Consider the following 12,000-nt stretch of genomic DNA (forward strand, 5'->3'; position numbering starts at 1 on the left):
GATTGTGGAATGGATTGAATCAAAGTGCCCTTTGCTTACTCCAAATCCTTTTAATCGGTAAATCATAATGTTAAGATTGATTTAATCCACCCTTGGGAAGATTCAGGAAGGAAAAATCTTTCATAGCTCTCAGCAGTCTAGATAAGTCTAACATACTGCAATGATACTTTTTTCACTTTAAAATACACCAACTGTAGACCTCCAAATATTTTTGTTTGCTATTCATGAGTTTCGTTTTTTTCCTCCCCCATTCTTTCATCTTCTTTGTTTTTGATGTTGCTGCTCCATAGCCAGGTTTTATTTGGATCTTGACTTTTGTGCCAAGAAGTGCCCCGTGGAAAGTTTGGATGTGCTTAGTTTTTTTTCTTTAGGCTTGTGTTTTCTGTCACCTCCTTGGGGCTTGGTATGTTGATTTTTATGAGATGCACACAAGCTTGTGGGTGTCTCTGTTAGCTGAAGTTTTTGTGATGTGGGAGAAATTCAATAATGCCTAATAATATTGGGAATGACTATAACATAAAGTCAGGAGAGGTATCTATCTAATCAGATTTTCAGACAAGTCTCTGAGAAAACAGGCAACTGGATGACAAGAAAATACATTTTCAGCAAGTGGTGCCTATTAAAAATCAATGAAAACATGCAAGATTAATGGTGTTATAAAGATTATAGGCTAGGTGTAATTTTCTGGATATGATAAGAAGACATTAAGAGTCACATTATGGCAATAATAACGGATCAGTGGGCAAGATAATGAAATAAAATAGTTTATCACATTTTCAATATAGATAGCTGTTGAATAACAAAATGACTTTACTTCTTTAGCTGACTTCAGGTGATTAATTGTCAAGGTTCTTTTGGGTTCTGTGCCATCAGAGTTCGGAGATTTGACTGTATAATTTGATTACATAGCTTTCTATCTTCTGAGACTTTTTGGCGGCGATAACTATTTATTTTTGACCTCATTAGTTTTACGCCAGAGCTGTAATGTTTGGAATGCAACCATTAAGTCAAAGGTGGTGGATATTATTGGTTTCACTTCTCAGAAAAAAAAAAAACTTGTTTATTCAACTGACAAAACATAGGCTGCCTTTGTCTCATCCCGTTTTCTAATCTAAAACAACTATTAGGTGTATCAGTTGAGTAGGTGGCTTTATCTTCAGTTCATTCTATCAGATTTTGGTACATTTATGCCTGCTGCTTACTTTGTCAGAAACACCATTGTGGGTTACAATGTTTATAAGAGAAGACGTTGCTATGAAGGTGCTGATAGGTGCTAATCAATATATGTTTTATCATACTGTCATAGTGTGAAGCTCTGTTAGTTTCATATTGTTAGAATGCAAAACAGCATCCAGTGTCTTTTCATTCTCCCTCATGTCTGTTTAATTAAAGTGAGCAACAATGGACTGATGTTCTACCTGTCTTAGGGTCTTCCAGTGTGATCTGGTCATAGATTACATACTTTCTGTACATACAAAACAGTTCAATACCCAGCATATACAGTAGAGCTGCTTATTCAGTATTTATTCATCATCAAGACCATCCAAATGTTTTCAATAACCATTGGATCCAATCCAGTGTCACAGTGAGCTGGAGCCCAACCTGGCCGATAATGGGCACAACGTACGATGGATGGAGCAACCAAATCCAAAACCTTTTTTTTATTTTGCAAACTTTTTTTGAGCCCTTTAGGATTCCGAGAGAAGGTTAGAAACAAAGAAACTGACCATGGACTAATGAAGAGTCATGACTTTCACAGGACTTGCTTTGGTCTGTATGTGGGCTGCCTGGCCCTAGTTCTTTATAGCTGGAGTGTCTGCAGTTTTACGGCTCTTAACAAGGTAAACCAGCTGGTTACTGACCAACAGCTTTTTAACAGCTTCTCCCAGCTCTTCAGATGCTGCTGCTTTAAACAGACCTAGAAAACATGCAGACACACTGGCCCCCCAGGGCCAGGATTGGACACCCATGATCTATAAAGAATCACACACAGTTATGCCCCTATATTTGTTTTTTGTTGAACTTTCTTTATGAAATATTTGTCACAAAGAGGAAAGTGCACCATACTGAAACCTTTTAGAAATGCAGCTTATGTACTGTAGCTATTTAATATACACATTTCCCATTATTCTTAATTATTGTTTGCATAATATCATTTGATTAAACTGTTTGAGAATGAAATACGAGAGACTATGGTGTGCCTGTAGAGAAAGTGAGAGCTGTTGCTGCCTTTTTGCATGATTTTAACTTTACTTCCCAAGTAGAAAATAACAGGAAGTGTATGAACTTCTGGTTCATGCTTCTGAGCTTGCACGTGCAAAGGAAATGTGTGGAAATTTAACAGGCACAGAGGTTCTCAGACTCTGATCACATTGCAAAAACGCCATGGGTCAATCAAAGAGAGACAGAAGGTGCTCTGGGGTTATAACATAAAACTGTTAGGATCCTTCACCACCTACTGTACCAGTCCTACAAACTGAAAAGAAGCCCATACATTCAGGCCAAATACCACAAACTCAAAAAGACCACTGTCAGATTTGGAGGGACCCCCTGAGTAATCACATTTAGCAACAACGAATGCAGCCGCTAACACAGTTGGCAAGACCATGAAATCTGATTAGTGTCGTCAAGCACCTCTAACATAGTAATGCCCTCAGCATCTCTGTTCTGTTTGACTGTGGTTCATGGATCAACAGAGTCCTCTATGTTGGCAAAAGATGATGCTTTCTAATGAACCCCACTTCCTTTCACATTCGGCTTCCACACGTATACATGAGGTTTCACTGAGTTGTGCAAGAGGGAATGCCATTATTTTGGTCAGGATATAACATTGATGATGTGGAGTCCCATAATGATAAGGAGCTGGTGTGTTGTGGTCAATGGTAAAATGATCAAACAGTTGTTCTAAACCCCCATTTAGCACTGCAAATCTAGCATAGTACATCCAGTACATCCAGTACGTATAGTATGGTAATTTATTATTTTTACCATGATTTTACTATACTATTAACATACATTTAGTATGCTTTGCCATGATTTCCTATATTTAATAATAATAATAATAATAATAATAATAATTGCTTACACTTATATAGCGCTTTTCTGGACACTCCACTCAAAGCGCTTTACAGGTAATGGGGACTCCCCTCCACCACCACCAACGTGCAGCATCCACCTGGATGATGCGACGGCAGCCATAGTGCGCCAGAACGCTCACCACACATCAGCTATCAGTGGGGAGGAGAGCAGAGTAATGTAGCCAATTCATAGAGGAGGATTATTAGGAGGCCATGATTAGTAAGGGCCAATTGGAAATTTGGCCAGGACACCGGGGTACACCCCTACTCTTTTCGAGAAGAGCCCTGGGATTTTTAATGACCACAGAGAGTCAGGACCTCGGTTTTACGTCTCATCCGAAGGACGGCGCCTGTTTACAGTATAGTGTCCCCATCACTATACTGGGGCATTAGGACCCACATGGACCACAGGGTGAGCGCCCCCTGCTGGCCCCACTAACACCTCTTCCAGCAGCAACCTTAGTTTTTCCCAGGAGGTCTCCCATCCAGGTACTGACCAGGCTCACACCTGCTTAGCTTCAGTGGGTTGCCAGTTGCGAGTTGCAGGGTGATATGGCTGTATTTCTTCCTATACTTTTTAATCAATGTTTACCAGGCTTTTACTCTATAAAACCACTATAAAAATTAAAGCTTTACAAAGCTCTGGTTGTGTGCTGTTAAGAGGGAGACTCTCTGCTCCTCACTGAAGACAGGGTGTCTTGTAGTTTGGCCTAAAACCATTCAGTGTGTCACTGGAACCTTTCTATCATGCTACAGAGAGCGTTTCACAAATGGGCTAAATTTGCTACTCCTACAGATGTAGCGAGCCTCATTTGATTGCTTATGAAGTCCATATGACAATTATGAGTAAAGTGGAGTTTCATTTATTTTCTGAGAAACGAAAATTGACCGAAATTACATTCATGTTCTGATGCTCATCTCTTTCCTTGGAAACTCTGACAACAGCAATAGTAATAATCGTAAACCTAAAGCGTTGCTTTTTATGAACAGTTTAGCCCCCTCTGTACCTGTATGAAACTAGTAAGTGACTTAAACAGTACGTGTTGGTTCTTTAAATGTAAAATTAAGAGGGTGGGGTCCTATTGCCTTTGTTGTGTCTCTCACCACTCCCTCAAAGTGCATAAGATGGTTTTTAAAATAGTACTCCGCTAACAGATCAACAGACAGGATTCTGTTCCTCAGCTTAGCAAATAAATTTTATCTAGAATGATTGTGTGTGTAAAAAAAGACATGGTTCTTTTTAAATGACATAATCACTTGTTTTTCCAGCATTCTTGCTTGTAAAGTCATGAAGTGGAAATTCTAAATGTTTTATTAGTCTGTACTGTACTTTACTTTTATATACTATACTGCATGGTTATATTCATCTGTATCAAAAATTCAGCTTGTTTGTTGCTGGACCTTCAACTGCAAGACTCAAATACATGATTTTACCAAATTTTTTTTAACCAAAAATGCAAGAGTACTGTAACACAAGAAATCTGACAAAGTCTGTTTTAAAAGGTCTTAGCCTGGCAACCAAGACCGCATCAGCAACAGATCTTTACAGAAGGTGAAATTAGCACTTGTGCAATTTGTTCAAATCCGCTTCTGAAAAGAACACAGAATGACAAAAAACTGTTTCAGTGGGATATGCTTCAGTGGTTTTATTGTTTGAAAGTTACATTGAGAGAGGAAAAGAGGGGGGAAAAAAGAAAAGGGGCAATAAATAAAAATCAAAGTAATAAAAATAGTTAGATGGTGTTGAAACTGCACTTCCACGCACTGCTGGAGACTCCCACTCCAGGACAGACCTCACATCCGTCAGAATTCTTCTCCTTAGTGGCTAAATTCAGTTTTAGTGCAAAGCACGCAGCTTCCGATCAAACGCATCAGCTTTGCTCTGGCACAACCATCACTCACAGAGCATTCTGGTTAGGAAAGCAAGCAGGAATATGCTTCTCACAGTGGCTCTAACTCACTATAAACTAATGAGGCTGTCAGAGAGAAAACAATCTGCATTCATCATTTCTTATCTGTTGGGCCACTGCTTAGATACAGTGAGATGGATCTCCTGCTGCACAGAGGTCAAGGACTGCAGTCAGGCTGGGGCCATGCACTGTCTGGAGCTGCTGGCACGAGAGGCCTGTTTTCATCACGCTTCTCTCAGCGCGGCCCAGATTTAATTCACTAGAGTCCATCAACACGTCTTTGTAGCTCATTAAGGGACAGAGCCTGAAAAGTTACTGGAAAGAAGCCTTCATTTTGGAGGTGCTGCCTGCTCTTTTAGATGTTGATATCATGTGTAGTGAAAATGACAATTAGACAGTTGTTCATTGTTTTTATTTCTGACTGAGTTTCCCTTTGTGATCTGCCATCTCTGAAGACACATGAAGACACGAAGAGCAAGATGCTCTTTGTCTTTATCAAGATTTTGGGCACCTTTCTCAAATTGTACGTGTGGTATTTCTGATGATTCCTCTATAGTTGTACAGTGCTTTACCGTGGTCATGGACTCTTGGTTTGTTGTTTGATTTACTGTACTAAATCATACTGCACCTTCACCATGGTACATTTTAAGAACAAAAATTAAGAAAGCCTTGATTTTTATATAAATACTTATATAAATTATTATCCTTAATATGCCAGCAGCCATGTCACCCTGCAACTTACAATTGGCAACCCACTGAAGCTCAGCAGATGTAAGCCTAGTCAGTACCTGGATTGGAGACCTTCTGGGAAAATCTAAGGTTGCTGCTGGAAGATGTGTTAGTGAGGCCAGCAGGGGGCGCTCACCCTGCGGTCCATGTGGGTCCTAATGCCCCAGTATAGTGACGGGGACACTATACTGTAAACGTCTTTCGGATGAGATGTAAAACCGAGGTCCTGACTCTCTGTGGTCATTAAAAATCCCAGGATGTTTCTCGAAAATAGTAGGGATGTAACCCCGGCGTCCTGGCCAAATTTCCCCATTGGCCCTTACCAATCATGGCCTCCTAATAATCCCACTCTATATAGGTCGCATTTAATGGTAACGTCGGCTCAAAGATTTGGTTCAAACCACCAAATGGAGACAAGCGGACCCTGCTGATGTGGAATTAACGCTAGGATGAGAGAGAGTTATTATCCTAAATACTGTACTTCATAGAATATTATGGATGGATAACCAAGGTTTGTGTCCCCAACTAATAAAATTATTTTATTTACAGCAGGTACGATATTGTAAAATCAATATATACAGTATATATATAAATTCATATTGATCCTAGATTTTTGAAAGAACACATTTTCATATAAGAAAAAAATGAATAATCTTGACTGTGGAGAAAATAAATTAAGGTGCTAAAGTAGGACTTTACTCAAGACCTACGAAGAAGAAAAAAAAACATGATTACTTATAAAGGGCAGCTGAAAAATGGGAAATCAAATGCTGCAATTTCAGTGAATTGCTTGAGAATGGCAGATAAACGGGAAAAGAATGAAACTGGGCCACGTGAACACCAACATTACAGGCTGAGTGAACATGGGCCGCACGGCTTTTGCAGCTTATTAAAAATAGATAAGGACTTCCCCACCTGAGCTGGGGTCAGGGAGAGCGAACAACACCGTTCACTAGCCAACCGCCAAGGTCTTCCTTCAGAAATGACTTTCAGTTTTGTTCCTAAACTGAATAATAAGGGAGTTTTACAGAATCCATGAAATATCTGAAAGACGTAAAATCAAATTAAAAAGAAATCTAATTACACCTCGGTGGTATACAGTAGCAGCTAGTGGGGAGTCTTACATACGCATGTTGGGATAAAAAGTGTCTTCAGATTTCACAAGGGCTGATTCTGCTATTGTAACACCAGTATCCACTTGGTTCTTGTTGTAGATGAGATCTCAATTATGCAGCCTTCATTTGAATTCGTTGAATAAATAATCCTAATTTATTCTTTTAAGAAGTTAGGTCACGGAAAGCTCAGTCGGATGAAAAGTCCAGATCTACAGTTTGTCATTTGGGGTATCTTTCTATAAACAATGAACTGTGTTAAGGGGTGTATGAATTTAGTTTTTCCTAGAGTCTTTTGTGTAAGGAAGGATTGTAAGTTTCATTTCGCTAGAGAGAACATGACTGAAGAATTAGATGCTTCATGAATGTTTGGAATATGTGGTGGCCTAGGTTTGGCTCCACTTGGTTAATGGGTGAGGAGGCTCGAACCCCATTCAGAGAGGAGTAAACCGGGGGGATAGCTGCAAGTTGGAGATGGGGATGGAGGAGGGATACTTGAGATGTACACAAGGGGAGGTGTTTGTGTTCGATATATCGGTATACAGAGCTACTTTCTGTAATGATGGTGGTTAGGAGCAGCTGTGTGAGATTTACTTCTCGTTGTTGACCCTCCCAAACTTCAGTTCATAACTTCCATTTAATTCAATCATCAGTTACATGTTAAACAGGAAATTGTAAAGCGATCATTCACAATGAAAATGGACGAGCTGCAATTTTCAATTTCAATTTCAATTGCCAGCTCATCATAACTTTAAAATACGTAGATGCTTATATTTTGTGTCAACAGTTATTTTTATTGTCAGTATTAAATATGAATAAATAATATAAGCAAGTAAAGGTTAATTCCATCCCGTAAAGTACAGAGAAGAAATACAAAGTTTCGGCTGTTGAACCTTCTTCTGGTGAGGAGACACTTTAACACCTAAAGAAGGCACAACGGCTGAAACTTTGCATTTTGTCTTTTGAGTTTTTAGTGTGAAATTAACCTTTACTTGTTATTTTGCAGCCAACACACACTGACTCAGCTCCCCACTCGAACCTCCTCAGATAAAACAATAGTTCCATAATCCCAAAGAAGAACTGTGAAAAAATACAGCGCAGTGCCAAGTACAACAATTTTTACAAACTTTTAGAGAAAACCTCACATCAAAGACCTGCTTCATCAATAGCAGTGTCCCAGGCTGACCCTGTGAGACTTGGCGCTGAGTGGAACTGGCTTCTTTCTAAAAGCAAGATGTCAAAAAATTGCCCAGCCAACAGATGAGAAAATGAAAGCAGACTCAACCAAACCCTATAAAGTGCTGTTTTATTTTCTGGAAAGGACAACAGCAGTTAAGAAAACCATCTATATTCTATTGATAATGTGAGTTGAGACAAATCTTTCCCTGGGGAGAGGGACAATGTGTTCCCATTTAGACAGCCCGTGGTAAACACTACATGTTGCCAAAATGGATTTATTCCCAAGCATTCCCAGCATGCACTGTATTCAAATATGTCCCCATTGCCCACAAACCTGAAAAGTAGGATTTGCATCATTTTCATCAGTATCCTCCTGAGAGGTGAAAGATAAACTCTATGAACCAGTTTAAAACAGATAAGCTGATTTGCTAAAGGTTTAGATGATGTGAAAACATTCTCCCACTTATTGTCCTGATTATGGGTAATAGCTAACTTATCAAGTTATCTGTCCCAGATGGATATGATTGGGAGGGAGTTAGTCATATGTTGTAAGATATGAGTTTATTATAGGTCAACGAAAACAAACTTTGCTTTAGTTGAGACATTTTGGAAAAGCTCCATTAGTGGGTAAGACAGCACAGGGGCTTAATACTTAAATATTTGTTGACTTTGTATTTGCACTTCAAAGAATGTAAAGCTATAAACTAATTGAAACTTCTGGTGTGGGGAGCAATTAAGCCTTATGAGATGTGTTCCATTTTAAGTTCTCAATTAACTGAATTGACCTAATAATTGGCTCATTTGATTTTTTTCAAAGTCTTACAAGTCAATGATTTTTAATGTGTACTTCAGGGTACAGTAGCAATCAAACCTTTCCAGGCCTGGATAGAAGTGTAAAATGTCCCCTCTTAATTAGCATAATTAGTCCAATTAAGTAATTATGTCCCTTCTCGGAAACAAGAGAGATGTTCTGTTCTAAAACACTGAAACCAGCACACCAGCACAAGGACTGAGCACGCCTGGGCTCAGAGATTCTTGATGTAGCCCTTCACCGTGCTGTAGGAACAGAAAACCCCTTCAAGAAAACACAAGCTTTGAGCAGTAATAAACAACGGCAGAGTGCATTACAGTTTAAATTACATAGATAATTAATATAATTTGTTGAAATCTTAAGTTATGAGATTATATCATTGCAAGTAATTGCTCTGAATATTTTATGAGCCATATTGCTAAAGAAGTGATGAACAGTGAATGGGAAAGTGTCTTACAACTGGTAGATTTTGTATAAATAACACTAATAGTTTATACAGTGCATAATACATTGCTCTCTGTACACAATTGGTATAACATGAACATTATAATTAAATATGAATACTTGCACAATTCTGTGCTTCAACACACGGACAAGCCACTGAATGCATGACAAAGCTGCAAACTGTATATAGGAAAAAGAATAAATACATTAGGACCGAATACATTATTAATTTTGTGACCTGCGTTTTACATCCCACTGAGCATAAATTTGTGGATTTATATTTACAAAGCTGGCTGCGGTGCCAGATAAGCAATAATTACTTTTCTGCTCCCATAGAAGAGAGCTTGGAGAAAGCAGGTGTGAATTTTACATGGCTTTTCTAACAAGACGGTTCGACTGGAGTTTAGAAATTCAATTGGATGTACTTACAAGAGATATGTAATGCTCCAACTAGCTGCATGTCACAAGGTCTAAACTCTAATTTTACTTTAATTGACATGATTATACTCCCTGTAATATGATTTTCTTGCAAATATAATTTCAGGTATGTAAAAAAAAAGTTGACTTACATTTCCTATTCAAAGGCCAAGGACATTTAGCATAAGTTTGCATATTGGGGAAGAAATGAGAAAAAAAGTATTAGTTTTCCATATCAACGAGAAATTTGTTTAGTACAATAAGTCAGTCTGCGCAAGACAAAAATCTCAGTCGATTCCTCTGAAGGGTCAATTGAAAATGCTTGCTTGGGGTTTTTTTTAAACGATATTCTAACACACAGATGTGCCATGCACCTGTTATTTCAAAGAGTAGCTTACTGTTTAATAAACGGAGAATGCAATGGGAATCAAAATGGCATTGCTTGATATAGTTTATAATCTATTTTCTAGATTATAAATTAATGCCCTAAGATACTTGCCTAATAGATATTGATCGTCAATCCTTTCGGGGATAGGCAGAGAAGCAATCAACTGGCTGTTATTTATGATCATGCACAAAATCTGCAGAACACAAAAACAAAGCACTTAATGAAAAAGAACGATTGCTTATTGTCTACGTACATAATTAAAAAGCAAAACAAACTTATTAAGTCATGGGGCTCTTCAATATCAAGGCTGATTCTGTGCATGGCAGGCTTTCAAGTCTTGGCATGTCTGTCTCTTTAGATCCATTGCCCTCCTGACCAAGCTGTCTGACAAAAATCAATTACCAGGTTAATTACATAGATTGGATGTGACTTGTTATTAAATATGAATAATTATAGCTCTAACCTCATCTCAAAGGTCATGTGTCTTTGTGTGTTTCGAATACCTCCTATTACTTGCATGTTAAGTGCTGCGTGAGGACACTGGAAGCCATAATGAGGAAAAGGATTTTTTTGTTAGCATGCTTAACTTAACCTCAGAGAGCTAATTGAATTCTAAAAGGAGCACCTAACCTACAGTTGTAGCTCCAGAAATGGCCCTCTCTCTGTTTCCCGATCTCCTTTCCTTCCCTCAGTCTGAGAACATTAAGCAGAAATGACATTTTAACTGGCTGAGCTATGGATTTCAAATAAGAAAAAAAAATCAGAGACATCATTCAGCTTTGAAAGAAAATTTGATTTAAATGATACTGGTAGAACATGCAGTTATCGTCTTCACAATTCTGTGAAAAACACACACAAATTTCCTAGGAAAAAATAAAATAACATTGTATGCACTTACATCTGAGGTGAAAGCGAATCACACTTTAGTGCATCTGATTTTGAAAAGAGGTGGATTACAGAGCAATAATACTCTTGCAATTGCAATTAAAATGATTAAGTTGTGCATGTTTGGTTTTGCATGTGCATATGATTAAAAACACCTTTTCTTCCTGCTATGATGTTTTATTTAAACTTGTATAATCTATCCTTTTACCGCTCTTTCATGGTGCATTTCAAAATGCTGGTCAGAGGCACCTCCTAAGCACCTTAATTCTATTCTTTTTAAATGTATACACTTCCAGAAATTTAGCCTTTTGGTCTACATGGGCATGTAGTTTACTAGCTGACATGAGTTTAATCATGAAATCTCTCTTACAGTAATATAAAGTAGGATCAAAGAACCTCCTACCTATGGACAGCTGCATACTGGAAATCGCAAAGGTGATCGCTGGGGCCAGCTGCCTTTCTGGGACACAAAGGGCAGATAGATCGGTCAACTGGAAATGACTGAATGCAAAAGAAAGAGCTGTCTAGGTCAAGGAGATGAGAGCACAAGGGGGGAATAAGGAACACCACACAGGGAAGACATTTGGAGGTGTAGATTTAAGTCTTTTTCTGTGTCCATTTTAGCTCTCCATGTTGGAGCTGCTCTGGTAAACCCATGGTTCTCAATAGGTCTTGTTGCTCTGGTTGCAAAGGAATGGATAAAAGAGTCCCGAATGTTTATCTGTAACCTACTGTAGTTGAAGTGTAAAATTTCTCCTGTATTTTTTTCTTACTTTCTTTTGTTTTTATTCGTGAGTGCCTGGTCTTAGCTCTATTAAAAGATCAGATGTACAGTATTGAAAATCGTAACATTTTTACTTAACATTTATCTTTGTCTCCCAAATCCAGCATGTATTTTTAATAGTTACCCTCACAAGGTGTTAATTGGCCATTTGTCATTGCCTTGCTCTACAGATATTCAGTCACACCAAGCAAAAAAAAAAGAAAAAAATATTTCTGAAGAGACATAGGGCTAATAAAGAAACAATTATTATTATTATTATTATTA

The sequence above is a fragment of the Lepisosteus platostomus genome, chromosome 10 (assembly GCF_059453375.1).
Source record: "Lepisosteus platostomus isolate fLepPlt1 chromosome 10, fLepPlt1.hap1, whole genome shotgun sequence".
NCBI classification, from domain to species: Eukaryota; Metazoa; Chordata; class Actinopteri; order Semionotiformes; family Lepisosteidae; genus Lepisosteus; species Lepisosteus platostomus.